Source organism: Ranitomeya imitator, chromosome 3 (genome assembly GCF_032444005.1).
Source record: "Ranitomeya imitator isolate aRanImi1 chromosome 3, aRanImi1.pri, whole genome shotgun sequence".
NCBI classification, from domain to species: Eukaryota; Metazoa; Chordata; class Amphibia; order Anura; family Dendrobatidae; genus Ranitomeya; species Ranitomeya imitator.
The window spans coordinates 618,644,299-618,655,906 of NC_091284.1; the positions used below are offsets into that span (position 1 = coordinate 618,644,299).

The 11,608-nt window shown below is 47.5% G+C and overlaps 1 pseudogene; it reads left to right on the top strand.

The window, feature by feature from the left end:
• Positions 1–2,556, top strand: part of LOC138671702 (piwi-like protein 1) — a 97,188-nt pseudogene extending 94,632 nt beyond the window's left edge.
• The last annotated feature ends 9,052 nt before the right edge of the window (positions 2,557–11,608 follow it).

An 11,608-nucleotide genomic window follows, 5' to 3' on the forward strand; every position in this document is an offset into this window, starting at 1 on the left:
AAGGCCTGCCCTGATATCAAGTCATATGGCTCAATACCAAATAAGCCTTTCCACCCAGGAACTGGATGGCCACAGGAAAACCCACTTCACATTCTTCAGTTGGTCCCACCATACTGTTTTCTTATGTATTAACTGGAAGGCCTGCCCTGCTACCAAGTCATATGCACCACAATAAGCCTTTGAACCCAGGCAATGGATGACCACAGAATAACCCACTTCACATTCTTCAGTTGGTCCTGCCATACTGTTTCCTTATGCATTGAATGCAAGGGCCGCCTTGACCCAAATTTGCAAGCACCCCAATCCCCCATGGAAGAAACATGGAGGAAGGCCTCATAAAAAAACTGTCCCATTACAAAGGAGAGGGTCTCCTAGCCTAATAATGTCCATACACTAAGTGTATGGGCTGACAAACATTTCCCATGGGGGGGAATTTAAAAAAAAATATTTAATGGGATCACAGACACCCTTGCCTGACTGTCTGTAGCAGCACAGAACACGTGAACCCTGGTGATGTAGTGGTAGAAAGTGATGAGAGGCGGAGGAAGGCCTCATTAAAAACTAGGCCCAATTTAAAGGAGCGGGTCTCCTAAACTTGTAATGCCCATACAATAAGTTAACGGGCTGACAAACATTTCCCTATGGGGGATACATTTTTAGCAAATATTTAATTGGGTTCACAGACACCCTTGCCAACAAATTGACTGTTTGAAGCAGCACGGAACACGTGAACCCTGGTGATCTAGTGGTGGAAAATGATGAGAGGTGAAGGAAGGCCTCATTAAAAACTAGGCCTAATTTAAAGGAGCGGGTCTCCTAGACTTGTAATGCCCATACAATAAGTGCATGGCCCGACAAACATTTCCCCATGGGGGTTACAGCTCTAAAAAAATATTTATGGGTAGTATAATAGACACCCTTGCCCAAAAATTGAATGGCTGTAGCAGAATACAACATGTTCACCATGGTGATCTAGTGGTGGAGAATGAGGAAACATTGATGAAGGCCTCATTAAAAACTACACACAATAAACACTAGTGCGTGGTTTGTGTACGAAGTAAAAGATGAGCTGATGAGCAAGATCCTGGGCCCGCAGCCAAACTCGTGTGCAGGAGCAGGCTCCACAAAGACCACCTGGACAGGTACAGCAGCCCCAAGGACCCCGGCCAGCAGTCAGATCTCAGCAGCCAGCACCTGAGCCTTTGCTAGTCAGAAGAGGGAGCCAGAGATGTCCGCCAGCAGCCGCAGTGGGCAGACCATCACTCTAGGTTCTGCAGATGTCAGCAGGACTTGCAGAAGTGTCTATCGGGGTGGCTGTAGGCGTGACTTCCATGATGTTGGGGTGAACACCAGACAGAATATCGAACACATCCAAAAATCAAAAGCAGGCGCCTCTGGAACCAAGATTGCACTTGTGACCAACCACATCAAGCTGGTGTACCAACCACAGCGGGCCCTGTACCACTATCACCTTGACTTCAACCCCGCCATGGAGTTCAAGCGTTTGCGGTATGGCCTCCTGTACCAGCATGAAGAAACCATGAGAATTTGCGGGCGTTTGATGGAACTGTCTAGTTTTTACCAAAAAGACTGAATAAAGGTCACTGAGGTGGTCAGCCAAACTCGAAATGGAGAACACATGGGGATAACAATCACCCTTGCGATCTTCCATGATCTTCCACCGACCTCGCCCACCTGTTTCCATTTCTATAACATTATTTGCTGAAGACTCCTGAATATAATGGATATGAAGCAGATAGGATGCAACTATTACAACCCGAGCAACGCCACCGAAGTCAGAGCCCACTGACACGCCATCTGCCTGATGTTTTCCACCAAGTCCAACACTAAAACCTATAGACGAGATCACCTGGAACATGACTACAGCATCCACCTTCAAGAAGGCAGATGGAAGCGAGATCAGCTTTGTAGACTACTATAAGAACCAATACAAAGAACAAGTGAAAGACATGATCCAGCCACTAATCGTGAAAATTCCCCAGAGGCCCAAGCCGGGAGTCACAGACGGAGCCATCATACTGGTGCCAGAGATCTGTAACCTAACAGGTCTGACCGACAGAATGAGAAATGACTTCAGCATCAGGAAAGACCTAACTGATCACACCCGCTTACCACCAGAACAGGGGGAGGGGCAAGTTGGGAAGTTCATGAACTACATACACAAGGATGACAGAGTTCAGAAAGAGCTACGTGACTGGGGGCTGAATTTTGAAACCGAAATGCTACAGTTCAAAGGGAGAATCACACCTCCGAAAATAAATCATGCAAAAAGACAAATCTGCTGAATGTAATCCACAGTTTGCTGATTGGTTGCGAGAGCAGAGGGGTCCCGTCCTGATCAGCCCCCGAGATATGAATAATTGGCTGCTCTTTTACACTTGGAGAAAGTAGGACGCAGCGAACGCTTTTCTGCAAAACCTGTTCAAGATCACACAGCAAATGCGCATCAAGACGAACTTGGCGATGTTGGTTGAAGTCGAGGACTTTTGTTTTTTTTTTGGTGATTTTTTGAAAAAAAGAGTAGAACAAGGCTAGCAGACAGAACTAAGCAACTTATGCCTGCAAATTTTTCCATCACAGATACATCTGGCCTCAGCCTGACATAACAGACTGTATAAATTTTCTATTTTTTTTTTTTGTAAAACAATAAATTCTGAGTACACTAAGACTAGCAGACAGAACAATGCAACGTATGCCTGCAAACAGAAGATTTTTACACCACAGATACACCAGGCATTTAATAGAGATAACTGACTGTATATATATTTTTTTAATTTTTAAAAACTATAAATACTTAGTGGACCAAAGGTAGCAGACAGAAGAATGCAATGTATGCCTGCAAAGCACAGATTTTGACACCACTGATACACTAGGCGTCAGCCAGAGATAAAAGACTAATCAAAATGTGGCCTTTTTGAACACCACAATTGTCAAAAAGTTGGCTATGACACCCAAAAATAAAATTGGAGTACTAAAATGTTAAGAAATTTAGCGCAATGATATGCGATGCGAGTGGCGTACAAAACACAGTGATAAATATCACAACTGTAGCTAATTTTGGGGGGCCAGCTAATGTTTTTTGGGGCAGAAAAATGGTGTCCAAAAAGTTATAAGACACTACAAAATATTATAATAATAATAATAATAATTTTTATTTATATAGCGCCAACATATTCCGCAGCGCTTTACAAATTATAGAGGGGACTTGTACAGACAATAGACATAAATATTAGATAGTACCCCCCCAAAAAAAGACAGATCTTTAAGCCCACTCACATCTGATGTCTGGCCCCCCTAAAAAACAGGTAAAAAATTATATTTTCACGCTCTTGTATTGTAATGACCTGGCTGTAATCTGCAGCGTGACCAAGCAAATACATGTCGAAAAAAGAGGGCTATGGATTGCTTTATAACAAAATGAGCAGGTATAATCTTAAAAATAAAAAAATAAAAAAAATTGCCACGGATAACTGCAGCTAGGTTTTTATAAAATATGCAGCAGCAGACATTAATGGAGCCTTTTGATGTATGCAGGGAGATCTATATACTCACATACAGTGCCTGCAAACCTTGCAGTTATGTGGATATGTGCACGTAGACTCCCCTACCCCACTAGCATAATCAAATACTAGGCCCAATGATAAGGAGTGGGTCTACTAGGCTTTTAACAACTAAACCCGAAGTGCATGGGCTGAGAAACATTTCACCATGGGGGGTACCTTTTTAAAAAAAATCTTTTATGGACATCATAAACAGGCTTGGCAAAAATTGGACTGCTAGTAGCATCATAGAACACGTTAATCGTGGTGATCTACTGGTGGAGAATGAGGAGACATTGCTGAAGGCCTCATGAAAAAATAGGCACAATGTAAAAGAGTGTGTCTCCTAGATTTGGAATGCCCATACATGCAGTGGAAGGGCTGACAAACATTTCCCCAAGGGGGATACATTTTTAAAAAATATACTATGGGCATCATAGAAACCCTTGCCAAATATTGGATTGCCTATCGCAGCACATAAAACGTTAAGCGTGGTGAATGGTGATCTAGAGGTGGAGAATGAGAAGTCATTGCTGAAGGCCTCATTAACCCCTTCCCGACCTTTGACGCATACGCTGCGTCATGAAAGTCGGTGCCATTCCGACCCATGACGCAGCGTATGCGTCATGGTTTGATCGCGTTCCTGCGGGTCGGGTGACCGGGGTCAATGAAATGTCACCTGACCCGCAGGTACGTGAGGACCTCTAGTTGACCCCAGGGGGGGTGGCTCTGCCCCCCCGTGGCCACGATCGCTCCTGTGCCCTCTGTTTCACCCCCCTCCAGCTCTGATTGGAGAAAGCGTCCATGTGACGCTTTCACTCCAATCAACGGTGGAGGGGCGGAGTGAAACATGTCTGACATCACTCTCCAGCTTCATCCCTTCCGTGGAAGCTGGAGAGTGAGGTCCCTGCGTGCCGCACCCGCCGCCGCCACTGCCAGATCGCCGCCGCCCGCTGCCAGATCGCCGCCGCCGCCGCTGCCTGATCGCCCCCTGCTGCCTGATCGCCGCTGCTGCCGCCTTCCGGTACTCCCCCCTCTGCCTCCCTCTCCCCCCACCATCCGATCCCCCCCGCCATCCGTTAACCCCTGCACTCCCTCCCACGCCCCAGAAATCAGCCCCCTGCCCAGTGATCACCCAGGCTCCTACATCTCCCCTGCCCCCTCCTTCCCCCCCCTCCCGCTCCTGACAGCCACCTTCTGCCCCCCCCCGTGATCACCCACCCCAGTGATCACTCTGATCACCCCCTGCCCCCCTGATCACCCCCCCTGCTGCTGCTGGCTCCTGCATTACCTTAGGCCCCTTCGCTTGACTGCTCCCCCGTGCCCCACTGATCGCCGCCTGTCCGCCTTCCCATTCACTGATCGCCACCTGTCCGCCTTCTGGTACTCCCCCCCCCGCCTCCCGCTCCCCCAACCGTCCGATCCCGCCTGCCATCCGTTAACCCCTCCACTCCCTCCCACACCCCAGAAATCAGCCCCCTGCCCAGTGATCACCCTTCCTTGCTGCAGGCTCCTACATCTCCCCTGCCCCCACCTTCCCCCCGCTCCTGACATCCACCTTCTGCCCCCCCCGTGATCACCCGCCCCAGTGATCACTCTGATCACCCCCTGCCCCCCTGATCACCCCCCCACTGCTGCTGCCGCCTCTTGCATCTCCTCAGGCCCCTTCGCCTGACAGCTCCCCCGTGCCCGGCTGATCGTCGCCTGTCCTCCTTCCGGTCTGCTGATCGCCGCCTGTCCGCCTTCCGGTACTCTCCCTCTCTGCCTCCCGCTCCCCCCGCCGTCCGATCCCCCCTCCCGACCGCCACTCCCTCCCATGCCCCGGAAATCACCCCCCTGCCCAGTGATCACCCTTCCCTGCTGCAGGCTCCTACATCTCCCCTGCCCCCACATTTCCTCCGCACCTGACAGCCACCTCCTGCCCCCCCCCCCGGTGATCACCCGCCCCAGTGATCACCCTGATCACCCATCCCCCCCCTCCCCCCGCGCTGCTGCTGCCGGCTCCTGCGTCTCCTCAGGCCCCTTCGCCTGACAGCTCCCCCGCGCCCCACTTATCGCTCCCGCGTGATCGCTCCCGCGCCCTGCTGATCGCTCCCGCGCCCTGCTGATCGCTCCCGCGTGATCGCTCCCGCGCCCTGCTGATCGCTCCCGCGTGATCGCTCCCGCGCCCTGCTGATCGCTCTCGCGTGATCGCTCCCGCGCCCTGCTGATCGCTCCCACGTGATCGCTCCCGCGCCCTGCTGATCGCTCCCACGTGATCGCTCCCGCGTGATCGCTCCGGTGCCCTGCTGATCGCTCCCCTTACTGCTGCTGCCGGCTCCTACATCTCCTCAGCCCCCCACGCCTGAAAGCCCCCTCCTGCAGTAAAGTTTCACTAAACACTCACACATACACACACGCACACTAATAAAGCTTAGTTTTTTTACACGCACGCACACACAATGTCCCGCTCGTCCCAGTCACAAAGGCTGTACTCGGCAGAGGAGGCATATTCTTTTATTGCCTCCGAAGCTGATAGTGAGGGAGAGGACCCTACCTTTCTCTATTCCTCCCACTCTTCCTCCTCCAGTGACACGGACTCGCCACCACCACGAAGTCGCAGGACGAGAAATCGTCCGCAGCCCAGGGAAGAAGAGCCGGAGCCCAGGGAAGAAGAGTCGGAGGCCAGGGGAGAAGACCCACAACCAAGTGTGAGTAACCCCCAACCTAGTGCTAGTCACGCCCAACCTAGCACTAGTACCCCCACCTGGACCCCCGTCTCTGAAAATTTTGCTCCACGGATTCCTGATTTCATTCCCCAATCAGGAATCCAATTTGAGACTGCCAACCTCAGGGAAATAGACTTTTTCAAAGTCTATTTCTCGGAGTCAATCGTCAGTCTCATGGTGGAGCAAACAAACTTATATGCCCTGCAATTTTTTGCCCAAAACCCAGTTTCATAATTTTCTGCTTGGAGTCCCGTTGACTCTGCAGAAATGTTGAAATATTGGGGACTGGTCCTTCACATGGGAATTGTGAAGAAACCAGAACTTCGCCAATACTGGAGTACTGATATTTTATATCAAACTCCAATATATGGCATGGTTATGATTCGCAAGCGTTTTGAGGCGATTCATAAATTTCTCCACTTTAGGGACAACACGGACATCCTTCCCCGCAATGACCCGAATTTTGATAGACTGTTCAAAATTCGGCCGGTCATCGAACACTTTAGCAACAAGATTGCTGAAGTGTACATTCCCCAAAGGGAAATTTGTGTGGATGAATCCCTCATCCACTTCAAAGGGAGGCTTCAGTTCCGTCAGTACCTGCCCAGCAAGAGGGCGAGGTACGGGATTAAGCTCTATAAGATCTGCGAGAGTACCTCAGGGTACACTCTCAGCTTTAGAGTTTATCAAGGAAAGGACACCAGGATCCAGCCCCCAGAATGTCCACCTGCTCTGGGGGTGAGTGGGAAAATAGTCTGGGATTTGGTCCACCCACTGCTTGATAAAGGTTACCATCTGTACGTTGATAACTTTTATACAAGCATCCCACTCTTTCAATCCCTCTCTGCCAGAGCTACCGTTGCTTGCGGTACCGTGCGCAGAAACCAGAGGGGTCTACCTTTGTCACTAATTGAGCAGGTTCTCCCAAAGGGTGAGAGCCGGGCCCAATGTAGTGGCAACATGCTTGTGGTCAAGTTCAAAGACAAAAGGGACGTCTTTTTCTTGACAACAATCCATGGTCCCGGCACCACGGCCACCACCGTTCGAGGTACCACAGCACAGGTCCACAAACCGGACTGTGCGCTGGGGTACAACAAACACATGGGGGGAGTTGATCTTTCTGATCAAGTCCTCCAGCCCTATAGTGCCATGCGGAAGACAAAGGTGTGGTATAAAAAACTGGCTGTGCACATCGTACAAATGGCATTGTATAACGCATACGTGCTATCACGATGTGCAGGTCAGACCAACAACACCTTCCTTCAGTTCCAGGAGGCGGTGATAAAGGCCCTGATGTTTGGAGACGAGGAAGGAGCGGGCCCCAGCACTGCTGGAACTCAAGGTTCCCGTATGGTACCAGGGCAACATTTTCCCGGTGAGGGGCAAAAAAGAAAAAGGTGCCGGGTATGTTATAAAAGGGGGATAAGAAGGGAAACTCGTTTCCAATGTGAAACGTGTCCCGACAAACCTGGGCTGTGTTTGGATGAATGCTTCAGAATTCATCACACGTCCGTGGACTAGCCACATCCTGATATTCGACTACAGCACTCACCCACACCAGGCTGGTATACACAATACACCACACACACCAACCTGACGTACACTACACCACACACCAACCTGACATACACTACACCACACACACCAACCTGACCCTACGTCAGGTTGGTATGTGTGGTGTAGTGTATGTCAGGTTGGTGTGTGGTGTGGTGTACGTCAGGTTGGTGTGTGGTGTGGTGTGGTGTACGTCAGGTTGGTGTGTGTGGTGTAATATACACCACACACACACCAACCGGACGTACACTACACCACATGTACACTACCCACCAACCTGATGTGCACTACTCCACACTCGCCAACCTGACCCTACGTCAGGTTGGTGTGTGTGTTGTAATGTATGTCAGGTTGGTGTGTGGTGTGGTGTACGTCAGGTTGGTGTGTGTGTGTTGTAATATACACCACACACACACCAACCAGACATACACTACACCACATGTACACTACCCACCAACCTGATGTACACTACTCCACACTCGCCAACCTGACCCTACGTCAAGTTGGTGTATGTGTGTGTTGTAGTGTATGTCCGGTTGGTGTGTGGTGTGGTGTACGTCAGGTTGGTGTGTGTGTGGTGTATACTACACCACACACACCAACCTGACATACACTACACCACATCCTGATGTACACGACGTACACTACACACCAACCTGATGTACACTACTCCACACTCGCCAACCTAACCCTACGTCAGGTTGGTGTGTGTGTTGTAATGTATGTCAGGTTAGTGCGTGGTGTAGTGTACGTCAGGTTGGTGTGTGTGGTGTAGTAACACACACATGTCAAAAAGTCAAATGGCGCTCCTTCCCTTCTGAGCTCTGCTGTGCGCCCAAACAGTGGTTTACCCCCACATATGAGGTATCAGTGTACTCAGGAGAAATTGCTCAACACATTTTAGGATCCACTTTATCCTGTTGCCCATGTGAAAATGAAAAAAATTGAGGCTAAAAGAAAATTTTTGTGAAAAAAAAGTACTTTTTCATTTTTACGGATCAATTTGTGAAGCACCTGGGGCTACAAAATGCTCACTATGCATCTAGATAAGTTCCTTGGGGGGTCTAGTTTCCAAAATGGGGTCATTTGTGGGGGTGCTCCAATGTTTAGGCACACAGAGGCTCTCCAAACGCGACATGGTGTCCACTAAAGATTGGAGCTAATTTTTCATTCAAAAAGTCAAATGGTGCTCCTTCCCTTCTGAGCTCTGCCGTGCGCCCAAACAGTGGTATACCCCCACATATGAGGTATCAGTGTACTCAGGAGAAATTGCTCAACACATTTTAGGATCCACTTTATCCTGTTGCCCATGTGAAAATGAAAAAAATTGAGGCTAAAAGAAAATTTTTGTGAAAAAAAGTACTTTTTCATTTTTACGGATCAATTTGTGAAGCACCTGGGGTACAAAATGCTCACTATGCATCTAGATAAGTTCCTTGGGGTGTCTAGTTTCCAAAATGGGGTCACTTGTGGGGGTGCTCCAATGTTTAGGCACACAGAGGCTCTCCAGACGCGACATGGTGTCCACTAAAGATTGGAGCTAATTTTGTCATTCAAAAAGTCAAATGGCGCTCCTTCCCTTCCGAGCCCTGCCATGCGCCCAAACAGTGGTTCCCCCCCATATATGGGGTATCACCGTACTCAGGACAAATTGGACAACAAGTTTTGTGGTCCAGTTTCTCCTTTTACCCTTGGGAAAATAAAAAAAATGTTGCTAAAAGATCATTTTTGTGACTAAAAAGTGACATGTTCATTTTTTCCTTCTATGTTTCTTCTGCTGCTGTGAAACACCTGAAGGGTTAATAAACTTCTTGAATGTGGTTTTGAGCACCTTGAGGGGTGCAGTTTTTAGAATGGTGTCATTTTTGGGTATATTCAGCCATATAGACCCCTCAAACTGACTTCAAATGTGAGGTGGTCCCTAAAAAAAATGGTTTTGTAAATTTTGTTGTAAAAATGAGAAATCGCTGATCAACTTTTAACCCTTATAACTTCCTAGAAAAAATTTTTTTTCCAAAATTGTGCTGATGTAAAGTAGACATGTGGGAAATGTTGTTTATTAACTATTTTGTGTCACATATCTGAATAAAAATTCAAAATTTGAAAATTGCGAAATTTTCAAAATTTTCGCCAAATTTCCAATTTTTTCACACATAAACGCAAAAATTATCGACCTAAATTTACCACTAACATGAAGCCCAATATGTCACGAGAAAACAATCTCAGAATCGCTAGGATCCATTGAAGCGTTCCCGAGTTATTACCTCATAAAGGGACACTGGTCAGAATTGCAAAAAATGGCAAGGTCTTTAAGGTCAAAATAGGCTGGGTCATGAAGGGGTTAAAACTAGGCCAAATGTAAAGGAGTGTGTCTCCTAGGCTTGTAATGCCCATACACGCAGTGCATGGGCTGACAACATTTCCCCAAGGGGGATACATTTTTAAAAAATATACTATGGGCATCATAGACACCCTTGCCAAAAATTGGACTGCCTGTAGCGGCACAGAATACGTTAAGCCTGGTAATCTAGTGGTGGAGAATGAGGAGACATTGCTAAAAGCCTCATAAAAAAATAGGCACAATGTAATGGAGTGTGTCTCCTAGACTTGCAATTCCCATACACGCAGTGCATGAGCTGACAAACATTTCCCCAAGGGGGATACATATTTAAAAAAATATACTATAGGCATCATAGACACCCTTGCCAAAAATTGGTCTGCCTGTAGAGGCACAGAAGACGTTAAGCCTGGTGATCTAGTGGTGGAGAATGAGGAGACATTGCTGAACATTATAAACTAGGCCAATGTAAAGGAGTGTGTCTCCTAGACTTGTAATGCCCATACATGCAGTGCATGGGCTGACAACATTTCCCCAAGGGGGATACATTTTTTAAAATATACTATGGGCATCATAGACACCCTTGCCAAAAATTGATCTGCCTATAGCGGCACAGAAGATGTTAAGCCTGGTTATCTAGTGGTGGAGAATGAGGAGACATAAAGATAAATTATTCTGAAATCAAACAAATGAATAAATGATGTGAATCCACAGATGAAAGTAAATAACAACAGGGAGGGGCGAACTCAGGTTCATATATATGATGTCAGATTGAGTCCAGCGAGATATGTTTGTCCCTAGCAACAGCTCAGAGACAGAGATATAAAAAAATATATATAATAGTATTTCAATATTTTCATATTGTAGAAGTATACACTAGGTCATAAAAGGATGGTGAAGAGATATTAAAACTGGAATATATAAGAATAAAAGGGAAAAATATACAGTACATACATCTCATTTTGACAGTTCCCCCTGGGGAGTTTATTTTGATTTCTAATTAGTAATGGACACTGAAAAACACCCTTGCACAAAAATTGAGTGACTTTGTGATTTTTGCATCACAGAATGCATTCACCCTGGTGTTGTACTGGCTGTGGATGATGAGGATGAGGATAAGGAGGAGGATAACACCAAACAGACAAAATTAGGAAGTGGATAGCCATGTGTGATTGGGGAGAGGTGCATGACAATACACCTCCACAAAAAAGAAAATGTATTACAGGATATGTTTCACTTGGTGGTGTACAGAAATCTTGCCCAATCCAGCTCTTGTTCATTTTTATAAGAGTCAGCATTTTCAGTTGACAGGCAGATGCACTTATCTGTTATAACCCCACCAGCGGCACTAAAAACACGCTCTGAAAGAACGCTAGCAGCAGGGCAGGCCAGGACCTCCAAGGTGTAGAGAGCCAGTTCATGCCATGTGTCCAGCTTGGATACCCAAT